This window comes from Microtus pennsylvanicus, chromosome 4 (assembly GCF_037038515.1).
Source record: "Microtus pennsylvanicus isolate mMicPen1 chromosome 4, mMicPen1.hap1, whole genome shotgun sequence".
Classification (NCBI taxonomy): domain Eukaryota; kingdom Metazoa; phylum Chordata; class Mammalia; order Rodentia; family Cricetidae; genus Microtus; species Microtus pennsylvanicus.
This window is the reverse complement of record NC_134582.1, coordinates 116331967-116345904: the sequence shown is the minus strand read 5'-3', so window position 1 is coordinate 116345904 and position 13938 is coordinate 116331967.

Sequence of the window (13938 nt, the reverse complement as noted above, 5' to 3'; positions counted from 1 at the left end):
ATGGCAAATGGAATTTGTTCTGTATAGGTATACTGTGACTATTATTTCTACAATAGTAGTTAGGGAGTCAATGAACTAAGGACTGTTAAATACATAACACTAGGCAAGTTGTGCCCTATCACATCCTAGAGTCAAAAAGACAAGACACTTGAGGACACAGGCTGCTCCCTGAATGTCTCAGGTATATTTCCAACTTCTTGTGCTTCCTTTCCTGTCTAACAGTCAGGTCCAGAGCAGATTTCTGATGCCCTAACTTCAGGCTAATTGCTATAGGAGAAGAGCTCAAACCATTCCAGCCCTTATGCACACCTTTAGGGATACCTGTCAAAACTCCACTCTCAACAGGCATCACCTTGGACTGGTTACATAAGCTTTGGCAAGTAGCAACATCTCCCCATGTCAACTCCCTCTGTAATTGAAGGAGGGTTACTAATTGCATGTTATGTTCCCATTAGCACAGACTTTTATGAACTTCAGGGTTCCACAATCCCTGGTCCTTCAGCTCCTACTGTCTGCTCTGATTGGTGGTGAGGGTGGTGATGGTGTGTAAGTGGATGTGGATGTGGGTGTGGGTACTGGATCACATGTATGAACTAAGGTATATGTAGAAGCCAGCACTCAATTTTGGGTGCCATTCTTCAGGCAGAGTACAATACAATTGTTTTGTTTTGTTTTTAAGACAGTGTCTCTCACTGGCCTGGAACTCAACAAGTAGACTCTGCTGGCTGGCCAGCATCTGCCTGTCTCTACCTCCCCAGAGCTGTGATTGCAAGCTTGTGCCACCATATTAATTTTTTTTATATTGGTTCTGGGGCTCAAAATCATGTCCTCCTGCTTATATGGCAAGCACTTTACCAACGGGGCAATCTCCAGCCATCTGCTCTATTCCGCTAGACTCTCCTGAGGTCCTTGATAACATGTTATTCTCTGGAGTTGTCACATGTTCTGTGTGCTCTTACTTCTCTTTCTCTTCTGCTGCCTTCTCTCTTTTTCCCCCTTTTCCGTGTTGTTGCTGGAGTCGAAAACTCCCGTCATGTGTGATGTGCCTCACCCTCTGCCCCAGTGCTGTGGGGCTGGCCTTTCTGTGCTGTCATCACCTGGTGTAACGTAGGTGCTCACGCAGAGACTCAGTCCTGCTTCCCAACTTCCTGCCAAACAGCCAGGACTAGAAGGGATTTTGTGTGCCTGTCACAGCCACATCCCAGGAAACTCTTGTCTTCATATTACGAAAGAGGAAGACATACTTCAAAGAATTCTCAAGGCAGACAAAAGGCAGAATGCCTTTACCCTAGGTGTCCAAAATGTTGAGTCACCAAAGTCTCTCAGAGACTCTTCAAGGACAGAGCCTGTCAGGGCTTGGGGAGATGACTCCAGTGGTAGAGTGCATGGCGTGCAAGCAGGAGGACTTGAGATTAGAGTCCTGGGATCCACATAAACGTCTGGTGTGGTGGTGTGCCTTTGTAACCCCGCACTGAGAAGACAGAGACAAGAAGCCCCTCAGAGCTCACCAGCCAGCCAGTCTACCCAATCACTGGCCCTGGGTTCAATGAGAGAGCCTATGTGAAGAGACAAATCAAATGGAGCATGATAGAGGAGGCTGCCTCGACCTCTGGCTTCCACACGCACACACACACACACACACACACACACACACACAGAGCTGGGATCAAGGTGGGGGCTTTGTGGATGTTAGACAAGCACTCCGCCACCCAAATGCGGGCAGCATTTCTAGCCCACACTTACTTTCAGTTCTCTGGACTTCCTCCTTACTCTCGTGGGTCATGTTCCAGTGTGTTTCAATGTACAGTCAACCTTCAAATAACACTGTTAGTGAAAAATTAAGACTGAGTTTCACCATTCCAGAGGGAGAGCAGAAATACAATCTAAAACTGATGCTGCCGGTCTGACCCATGGGGAAACACCAAGAGTTGGGTTGTTTTGACTGACACAATGACTTCAACTTGACTCTTACAACCAGAGTGTTATTCCTCTCTCAAGAGAATGAATCTGTTCATAGAAATGTTTATCAAAAAATACATTTTCCTGGATTATAGGGAATGGTTGAAGAAAATTGAATTACTAAATGAACATAATTTAGTTTAGAAAAAGTTTTCTAAAAAACAATATTTCATGTTATGGCAACTTAATAAAGTTGCAAAATGAATACAAGCTCAGTAAAAGAAGATAAGTAAATCACAAGGTCTTATTTGCCAGACATTAATATATTAAATATTTGTATTAATATATGTTTTTCTAGTATGTGTATATGTTTATTTCTATATGGTATAATCATTTTCTATAATGTATATTTTAATTTTTCATTTCCATGGTACTATAACCTTTATAAGATAACACCCTAATGGTTATATAAATTTCTCCATGTTAACAAGTTATAACTCAAGTGTGTGTATATGCATGCACATGCATGCCCCTTCAAAGTTGAGGTCTCCAGAGGACAAATCAATTCTCTCTTCTTCCATCATGCTGAGTGGCAAGAACCTTTACCTGCTGAACCATCTTGTTGGCCCCTTTGCTGTTACATACAAACAAGTAAAGGTCACATGTCACCTTGCTGACATAATATACCACTTAATAAAGGATTCCAAGTTGTTTTTAACCCCTGACAGCTAAGTTCCTATAAAGGAAACTCTTGGCTAAGTACTAATTAGAAATAAACAGAGGTTTTATTTTGTAGGGCTCAGACTTGAACTTGGTGCTTGGCACATGCTAGTCAGGCACTCTGGCACTAAGCTACATCCTCGGCTCCTAAAGTGTTCTGATAACTAGCATTTAGAACATTAGTAAGTATGTAAGAAGTTATAGAACATCTCTCAATCTTTTTAAACTACATATTTAATCAATGTATTGCATAGTGGTTCTTTAACTATTACAATTGAGAGTCAGCATGATAGCTTAGCAGGTAATGGCACTTGGCACCAAGCCTCATGGCCAGTTTTATCCCTTGGATCCACATTGTAGAAAAAGACACCAGATTCTCTAAATTTCTCTGACCCTTATACATATGTCATGGCATGTGAGCACATGCATACACACATACATACAAAATAAAATAAAATAATAAAAAAAACAGGGTTGGAGAGATGGTTTACCACTTAAGAGCATTTGCTGCTTTTTTTGCAGAGGACCTGAGTTCAGTTCTCAGCACTCGTATTTGATGGCTCAAAAGATGCATAAGATTTGATGCTCTCTTCTGATCTTTGGAGGCAGCCCACATATGTGCACATACCACCCCTCCATCTATGCATACAAACATATAAATTATTAATTAATAAAAACCAAATACTATTGCTAATTTTCAAAACCAAAAATGTACTGAGTTTCACTTTTACTTTCACTTCTATTCTGGGTGTGTTTTCAGACAGAGGTAAGATAAATCAGTAAAAAATTTTTAAAAAAAGCAGTTAACCCATAAAAACACTTGTATGTAAAACTGACATGGGCTTTCCACGGCAGCAGGAAGGGTAGAAAGTACGTCAACTGCCCAAGATTGCTTCACAGCTGACACAGGCCCAGAAGCACCCAGTTTTCTGTCTGGCAGTCGAAGACACACAACTTCCTGTGTTTGAGATTCTTAGAGCAGTTAAATTAAGAAAAAGAAAAAAAAGGAAGTAGGGCTCTCTAGCTTTGACTTGATCTCAATATGACACATACATGAAGTGAGCACTCGATCTGTGCTAATAATTTTTAAGAAAGTATAATTCAGCTCAACAACTTTTCGTTTATTTTTTCCTCTAGATTTTTATTTCCTGATATTTCACGATATTTCCTGATCTGTTTAATAGACAATATTTATTTCTTAATTTTTAATTTCCTTTTACTATTTGTGTGTGTTGCTTGTTCATGTGTATGTGGTATGTGTGCAGTATATGCACATGAGTGTGCAGGTAAATGGACCCAGGCATGCATTGGTGACCAGAAGAAGATGCTGAGGGTCTTTTATTGTTCTCTGCCGCTTTGCTTTTGCAGAGAATATATCACTACACTGGAGGCTCATGGCTGGGCTTAGCTGGCTGGTCAAGGCGCTTTCAGGATCAGCCGTTTCTGCTCCAGAATCCTGAAGTTACACACACAGCTTTTTCGACATTTTTTCATATGGGTCCTGGGGATTTGAACTCAGATTCTCATGATTGCACAGCAAGAACTCTTTCCTACCCATGGAGCCATCTCTACAGCCCCCAGTAGATTTTATCTTTATGTTTTAAGAAACTAATTACTAGACATACACTTTCTTTCAAATAATAAAAGAGAAAGCAGGGACTTCAAGTGTACATTATATGCTTGGTTATTTCTTGAGAATAATTTAAAAAATCAGAATCAGGATCAGAAGTTCAAGGTCATTCTCAGCTATACAGCACAGTGAATTTGAGGCCATCCATTACAATAGTAATCTAAGAATATGTTGGGTCTTTAGAAATCACTCCAAATAACATGTAAATTCTGTGAAAATAAAAATAAAATCACTGGGCAGATATCAAATGAGCTTCTCACCCCAAAACAGAACACCTCAAAGGAAACAGAACACTTGCTCATGCTGAGGAAGTCTGAGGATGTAAATTCTCACCATCTGTGCTCTTTGACTGCAGGCATCTGGAACTACCAGATCACTGTATTTCGTCCCGAAAAGTAAGACATCTGTCAAGAGGTTATCCAACACTACATTAAGGGTATTTTTGCTACTTAAAGACATTCTTTTCTCTGTCATCTCTTTGTCACATACAACCCTCGTCACACTGGCTCTGTTCTTTCTCAACATTGAATTAAGTTCCCTGCAAAGGAAGTTTTAACTGCTGTGTTACAAGTCAGCACAGCTAACCTCTACAGACTCCCTGTCCCTGCCTCCTTTGGAACAATCGTCTAGAACTGTCTTTGTGTGTGTCTTGTGAAATTCACTTCCAGAGATCCTTGGGTTTTATCACATTTCCAGTTTCCAAGTTTAAATCAACAAGTTTCCCTCAAATACAACTTTTAGGGCAGACAAGTTGGCTCGGTGGGTAAAAGCACTTGCTTCCAAGACTGATGACTTAGGTTCAGTTCCTGTGGTCCACACAGTGGATGGAAAAAAACAACTCCTTCCAGTTGTTCTCTGACCTCAACATGCAGGCTCTGCCATGCCTATGACATCCCAATAAATAAATAGACAACATCCAAAGTCAGGGCAGTGCTTCATATGGGCAGATACACCGGTGTTACATGATACAGGTCATGAAGAGAAATTCTATGGATGTTGATAAGAAGTGCATTAAGAAAGCTTATTTCTGCTGGGCAGTGGTAGTGTGCACCTTCAATTCCAGCACTTGGGGGGGGGGCGGGTAGAGACAGATGGATCTGTGAGTTTGAGGTCACCCTGGTCTACAGAGCAGTTTCAGGACAGTCAGGGCTAGAAGACCCTGTAAAAAAAGAAAAGAAAAGAAAGGAAAGGAAAGGAAAGGAAGGAAGGAAACTTATTTTTATGGAAGAAAGGATGGATTCAGGAAGCTTATTTTTTTTTTCTATCGGTTAGCTTTGATTGTTAAATCTCCTGTACAATTAGAGCCTGCATTCATAGAAGTGAAATATTCTGAGAGCTGTGTAGTGGACACACTAGCTGCCCTTTGCTGTGCCAGCTCATCTAAGCCTCAGTAGCAGAACTTCTACTTATATTATACTCATGAAGAAATTGAGTTGGTATGTGTGTCTGTCTGTGTGTGTATCTGTTTGGAGGGTTTATTCTGTTTTTTGTTTATTTGAGGTAGGACCTCATTTCATGTATTTTAGATTGGCCTTGTATCCCAAATGGTGACGTTATAGTATACTACTGAACCTAGCTTGAAACTGATTTGAATTATCATATATTTTATCTTGACCTAACTTAGACCTGGCTCTTTAGCTCCAGGAAGTCAGGAAGTTTTTCCTTCTCGCTCTATTCCCAGTATAGAGTATCCTTTAGATGTATTCCTCAATTACGAGCTCGTTAGTTATTATAGACTTTAATGCCACGTACACACATACACCTCCTGTTTTGTATTAAGGGTTCTAGTCCTTTGGACTGGGAATGTAGCTCCCCCGTGGAGTGCTTGCTTAGCATATGCATGGCCCTGGGTTTGATTCTCAACACCTCTGTTATCCTAGCCCTCAAAAGTGGAGGCAGGGGAGTCAAGGGTTCAAGGTCATCCTCTTAGCCACACAGCAAATTTAAGGCCAATCTTGGAATACAAAAGACCCTGTCTATAAATGAGTAAATAAAAAAGCGAAACAAACAAATAAAAAATAAAATGTCTGCCATTAGAACAAAGTATTTTAAACTGCCTAGAAAGATTCACATCACAGGGCCAGGGAGATGGCTCAGTGAGCAAAGGAACCTCCTAGCCTGGTAACCCGTGTCCCTGACACCCCCACCCACACTGTGGAACGAGAGAACCAGCTCTTGCAAGTTATCCTCTGATTTCCACACATACACTGTGAAATATATGCCCACCTCAATAAGTAAATTAAAATGTAATAAAAATGGGCCTTTATACAAGGGAAAACAAACAACAATCTTAAAACCTCAATTAATACATAGTATTTATATGACTCAAGCAACATAAAAAGCAAAACCAAACAGCTCTCTCAATTATTTACTCACGAGGACCCTTGACTTCACAATCACACATTGGTTGTTTAATCTGTTGCTTCCTCAAAGAGCTTCAGTGGCCTGGATTCTGATCAACACAAACCAAGGGTTGGAAGAGTGACCTATGGCCAGGTCTGTGGCCTACAGCTCTTAGCAAGAATTTCTTTTTTTGTGCATGTTGGAGGGGTGGGTCGAGACAGGGTTTTTCTGTGTAACAGCTCTGGCTGTCCTGGAACTAGCTCTTGTAGACCAGGCTGGTCTTGAACTCACAGACTTCTGCCTGTCTCTGCCCCCGAGTGCTGGGATCCCAGGGTTAGAGAGATGGTTTCCCATTCTGCTCACACTGTTCTTGCTCAGGACCCGAGTTTCGCTCCTTCCCACCCACATCTCCAGATGGAGCCTGTGCCTCTGGCCCTGTGAGCACCTGTACTCGTGTGTGTGTGTGTGTGTGTGTGTGTTTTATTATTAAAAATAATAAAAATAAATGTTTTTCAAAAGAGACTTAAGAAGGAAGATTACTGCAAGTTCAAGGCTATTCTGTGATGCATAAAGAAATGTCTCAAAAACAAACAAACAAAACCCAACACTGTTACTTTCTGGCTTTTCTCTCTCTCTCTCTCTCTCTCTCTCTCTCTCTCTCTCTCTCTCTCTCTCTCTCTCACACACACACACACACACACACACACACACACACACCTGCTTCCTTTTGCTGTTTAGATTTTGTGAATTGTTTTGGAACTCTAGACTCATCTGTGCTTCCTCCTTCCCATCCAGTCTCTTTCTTTTACCTCACGCACCTTTTGTCTTCTGGCTCTTCTTTAAAGCCAGAGCGCTAGGGTTGTGCTTTATTTAGTAAAGCACTTGTCGGGCACACACAGAGCCCTGGGTTCAATCCCCAATATGGCATAAATTAGCTGTGGTTATATACAGCTGTAATAAATCTGCATTTATGAGTTTGACACAGGAGGGTCAAAGTTCAAGGTCAACCTTGGCTCCTTAGCAACTTTCAGGCCAGCCTGAGCTATGTGAGTTCCTGTCTCAAAACAAAACAACAAATAGACAAAAACCTACTCTATTACCTAGAGCCCTTTGCTTACTCTGGATATATGTTTCTAAAATATTAAAGTAAAAACCATGCAATCTGACAGAAAGCATCACATTTAACAGAGGTAATAAGAGTCTTCAAACAACTGTTGGTCCAAAATTCTACCATTTGACCCGTGGAAGGGTGGGAGGAATTTGGGTCCCTGGAAACAGCCTCAGAGTCCCTGGAAATGGGCAGAAACAAGAGCTGGAAGAAAGGTAGGTAATTTTGACATACAGTTAGGAACCTGCCTCGTCTTATGTTTTCTTTAATTAACGGAGGCGATTAGGAAGGAAACTAAATATAAGTTCCTTTCTTTTTTTGGTCTGAGGAACTGGAAGAGTAGTACTGTAATTTGGGGGGCCTGGAAGTCTGGAGCTTAGAAGAAGGGGGAAAGTAAGAGATGGATTTGAGAAGTGACAGCTTATAAATGTTGCATGTTATATGTAGTTATTGGACTGAAAAAGGCTCCTTCAGAGCATGGGGGGGGGCAAAGCCATGCCCTGTGGCTCTCTAGATAAAACAGAAAGTCAGTGATGGAGGTGGAGAAGCTGGTGTGTGAAGGAGGAAGCCTATGCTGTCTGTCACAGAAACACATGAAGAAAATACTGTTTTGATTTATAACATGAAGATGCATGCAAAATCCATGAAGGCAGACGAGAACTTCGGGGCTTATTGGTGACCAATTTGTTTGCCAGAGTCAGTTATAGCCAAAGTGGTGTTTCCTTACTTCAGAAGACATATGATATGCGGTAGAGTATGGAGACTTAGTTTGAGGCTAGTATGAGCTGTAGAAAAAGTCTTAAAGAAAGAAAAGACAGGAAGGGAGAGAGGAAGGAAGGAGAGAAAAAGAAAGTTAATTTGATATACATATTATCCTGTTTGATAATGAACTTTGTCAACGGGAAGCCTGGGTTGTGGGAAAAGGTTTTGGTAATGGAGACTCAGACTCAGCACCCATCCACTTAGGTCAGGACTGTGTGGTAGATAAATGATTTAAGTAAAAGTGGTATCCCACGTATTTTGCCAGTCCTAATATTCACTTGTGTTTTACGCACCTATTTTCCCTCTATTCATTTGAATAATGGAGAGTAGTATCTGCCTGTGTGCACAGAGGGTACCTAAGACAGCATTAGCAAAGTACTTCCTGAGCAATAGATACTGTTCTTTACAGAGACTGCCTATGAAATACGACTTTTAAATCTCAACGCGGGGCTGGGAAGATGGCTCCATGAAGAAAGGACTTGCGGTCCAGGCTTGAGGGTATGAGTTCAGTAGCCAGAACCTGTGTACAAAGTCGAGCACTGTAGAAGGTGCTTGTGATCCCAGCATGGGAGGGATGCAGACACAGGAGGATTCTTGGGACTTGCTGGCCAGCCAGTGTAGCCAAATCACGAAGTCCAGGTTCAGAGAGACTCTGACAGAAAAAACAAACCAAACAAAAAACAGTGCCTAGTCTCATTGCAACTTGATATACCATGTTGGTTCATATCTGTGGGAGTGATGGAGGAAGGTCATTGGTTAAAAAATAAAGAAACTGCCTTGGCCCATTTTATTGGTTAGAACATAGGTGGGTGGAGTAAACAAAACAGAATGCTGGGAGGAAGAGGAAGTGAGCTCAGAGACGCCATGCTCCCCTCTCCCGGGCAGACACGATAGCTCTGCTCTCTGAGGCAGAGGCATGAAGCTCGGACCCAGGATGGACGTAGGCTAGAATCTTTTCCGGTAAGACTGATGCTACACAAATTATTAGAGATGGGTTGATCGGGATATGAGAATTAGCCTGTAAGGGCTAGAGTTAATGGGCCAAGCAGTGTTTAAAAGAATACAATTTGTGTGTTCTTATTTTGGGGCATAAGCTAGCCAGGTGGCCGGGGTGCTGGAGATACAGCCCCGCCGCTCCTACTACAACATGGGAGGCCTGCCATTTTCTGAAGAGAAATGAAGGCAGAGTGGATAGAGATGGAGGAAGGAGGAAGGAGGGACTTCAATGTAAAAAAAAAATAATAATAATAAAATAAATAAAGAACAACAACAACAAAACTGAAGGGTTAGCAACCTAACAACTAAGGATGTCACCTGATATGAACCTGCAGAACACATGCGTGTGCGCGCGCGCACACACACACACACACACACACACACCTATCTTTAAAAAAAAACAACCCAAAAACCAAGAAACAAAAAACCCACCACCAATAACAAAAAACAGGCTTGATTCTTATTTATTCACTTTATTTTAGGTGTATGTTTGAGCACCTGAGTGTATATATGTCCATGTACCACATGATTGCAGATACATGAGGAGACCAGAGACAGGTCAGACCCTTGAAACTAGAGTTATAGGCAGTTGTGAGCTACCCAGTGTGGAAGCTAGGAACTTAACCTTGGCCTCTGAAAGAGCAGTGTGCACTCTCAACTGTTGAGCCATTTCTCTAGACCCCACCCTCACAGAGATTAAATACACACAGGGAAGAATTGAGCAGGTGACGGCGGGTTAACTAAGTGTGGTACGTGCTGTCATACTGGAATTCAGAATTGTGAATTGGAGGCTGGCTTGGTCTATGTAGCCAGACTCTGCATTAAAAAAGTAACTCAAGCCAGGCAGTGGTAGCGCACACCTTTAATCCCAGCACTCGGGAGGCAGAGGCAGGCGGATCGCTGTGAGTTTGAGACCAGCCTGGTCTACAAGAGCTAGTTCCAGGACAGGCTCCAAAGCCACAGAGAAACCCTGTCTTGAAAAACCAAAAAAAAAAAAAAAAAAGTAACTCAAGAACAAACACAAATCAAAACAAAATAAAGAATGGGTGAGAATGGTAGAAACTGATTTATTTCATTAATCTGACTATAATCCCAGGTGCAGGTCAGCGCCTACCCTGGCGTGTTGCTGTGTGCCCCAGGGTAAGGAAGCTATCCATCCATAGTATGATGTGTATGTTTGTGCATGCGTCTGGTACATGCCAGAAATCCGAAGTGGTGTTTAGGATTTTTTTGGATTCTCTAGAAAGTGATGGGTAAAGATTTGTAGTTTAGATTTACCCACGGCTTTTATTTCTCCTTGAACTAATGAGTTTCATAATGACATTTTCCTTCAAATATATCATGTACTATGACTATTTTCCTATCTTTTCCCACTAGTCCCTTCTTCCCGGATGTACTTTTATATTTGTCATAAATATATATACATACATATATATGTATATGGACATATGTTCCATCTCACTTTATTCTTGTAGGAAGCGAACACTCAGTACATAGTTTTGTTAACAATGAAAGTAAACGTGTCAGCATAGGATTCATTGCTTCTCTGTTGTGGCATGTCTTCCATAAGGTGCTCTGGATGTACAGTGGGTGACAAAGCCTCAGACTGGCAATATAGGCACCACATGAGCTAGGGCTGTTCTAATCTTGGCACTTTCCTTTCTGGCTTTTCAAGTGAAAGCTTTTTCTGTTATTATTGATTTTATTTCATTTAGTTTAGTATGTTTAGTTTACTATGATAGGATCTCGTGTTGTCCAAGCAGATCTTGAAACTCAGTATGTTGCTGAAAATGACTTTGAACTCCTGATTCTCCAGTTTCCTTCTCTCAAGTACTGAGATTTCAGGTGCATACCACCATACCAACTAAAATCCTTTAATGTGTGTAAATCCCTCCCAAGTCTAAACTAAACTATAAAGTGCACATGTCTAGTAAACATAAATACACGGAAATATTTATCATCTGATTTAGTTACTCCAAATTCCCATACAGGTCATTCATTCATTTGCGTAGTAGGATATTGTCTACAGGAGCGGTTCATTTTAGATTTTTGTTCTAAGTGTTAGTGTGGGGCTGGGGAGAGGATCAGTGTCGTGGCATTTCATTTTAATAAATAAAGCTTGCCTAAAGATCAGAGAGTAAAACAGCCCCACTGGTCAGCCTTACAGACCAGGCAGTGTGACAAACACCTTTAATCCCAGTAGCCACACTAGTTGCCATAGAAACCGGGAGGTATATGCCTTTAATCCCAGTGGTGCATACCTTTAATCCCAGCCATAGAGAGGATTATAAAATGGGAGGAGACATTCTGAGATTCCTGGAGGCAGGATCACCATTTTCAGACTGAGGTTGAGGTGAGGGTCAATGGCCGACTGCTTTACTTTTCGACCCTTCAGACTAAAGCCCAATTTCTCTGAGTTTTTATTAATCGTGCTTCAGGTTGGCTTGCTGTCCTCTCAGAGGTTCAAATTTGGATTCTCAACACTCAAGTTGATGTGACTCACAACCTCCTGTAACTCCAGCTATGGGGAAACAGTGCCTTCTGACGTCTTCACATCCTTACATGCATTTGTGTATATGTGTGTACATGCACGTGTGTACCCATGTGAACGTGCACGTGCGAGTGTGCATACACACTAAAGTAAATATTAAAAATAAATAAAAGTGATAATGTTTAAAACAAACACAGTAACTTTAAAACCCTATTTTGTGTTATCTATAAAGTCGGTGAAATATTTTCATTTGTTTCCCTAGAGAAAGTAGAATTTGGATCATTTTTTTATTGGGAGAGAATAGAAACTCTTTTTAGTAAACAGTAGAAACTAGTAGTAGAATAAAACGTTACAAAGTTGAAATGGCAATGTATAGAGATATAGAACTTTATATAAGTTTTAAAATAAAAATTAAATATATTTTTCTATAAAGTCACCATTCCGCTAACTGAGCTGAGAATACTAAAACAGGTTGGAATTAGAATGCCCAAGGAGAGTAAAAACTAGTATAAGGCTTATGCAGTGCGGTTTAGTATTTCAGAGAGCAAAGTATCTCTTTCTCCATTTGCATACACCACACCCTGTTTCAACTCTGGCACATTTCCCTTATATCATTTCCTACTTCCTGTCCCTTTCCTTTCTCCTTCTTTCTTCTTTGCTCTCCCTCCCAACCCATCTTTCTCTGAGACATGGTCTAGCCTCAAACTCACAGCAACCTGCCTCCCTCTTGTCATTTGTATACATCCTTGGAGAGGGCAGTGCTGCTAAACTCCACCGGCTATAGAATCCAGAAGTGTCTCTGTTGGGACTGGGATGGCTCAGCAGTGCAAGCATGAGGACCTAAGTTCAGCCCCCGCCTGATAAGAGAGTCAGGTATGGTAGTGTGCGTTTATAAACCTAGCCCTGAGAAAGCAGACACAGGAGGATTGCTGGGTCTCAATGGCCAGCTGGGCTAGTGAGTTCTAGACCAAGCGAGAGACCCTTTCCAAAAGTGAGGTCAGCAGCATCTGAGGTCCTCTGGTTTCCACACTCAAGTGCACATGTTTGCACACCTCTTGCTTTCCTTCACACCTACTCATATAAAACACACACATCATTTTTTTTCAGAAAATCTTTCTTAAAATTTTGATAATCGAGCTAGAGAGAAGGCTCAGTGGTTAAGAACATTGCCTGCTCTTCCAAAGGTCCTGAGTTCAATTCCCAGCAACCACATGGTGGCTCACAACCATCTATAATGAGGTCTGGTGCCCTCTTCTGACCTGTTAGACATACACACAGACAGAATATTGTATACTAAATAAATAAATATTTTAAAAAATTTTGATAATCTACTGATGTAAGGTAGAAACAAATTATATTTAAACTAACTCTCCTCAACAATGGTTTTCCCCCCCTTTTCTTATAAGAAAAGTCATTGGCTTTGTGGGGCTGGGGATATGGCTCAATAGTCAGAATGCTTGTCTAGCATGCATGATGCCCTAGGTTTGATCCTCGGCACCACAGAGTGTCAGTCTTGGTGGTACACATCCTAGTCCTTAGGACGTAGACACAGGAGGATCAGGAGGTCACGCTTGGTTACACTGTCAGCTCAAGGACAGACTGGGATACATGCCCTCCTATCTAAAAGGCAAGTATGCTTTATATTTATGATTATTAATTGCCCTCTGCTTTGTCGTCCTCAGCTGTTCTCCTTCACTGCTTTTTTTTTTTTAAAGATCTTATAGAATGAAATTCTAGGAGAATGCCCAGCTCAGATTTTGTGGGAAGCGAGGAGTGCCCATCTCCACTGAGGATCCAGAATATTCACGCAGAAACCACCTGTGACCCCGTGTACGGCAGGCATCCCCACAAGGACGCAATGTTTATGTATGAGAATTGGAAAGCGTTTCTCCACTAAGATATATTCTTGTCACATAACGTCTTTCAGAAGGACATGACGAATATACTTGTCTTGTATGTTAATACACTTTGGTGAGGTTTGGGTACTTC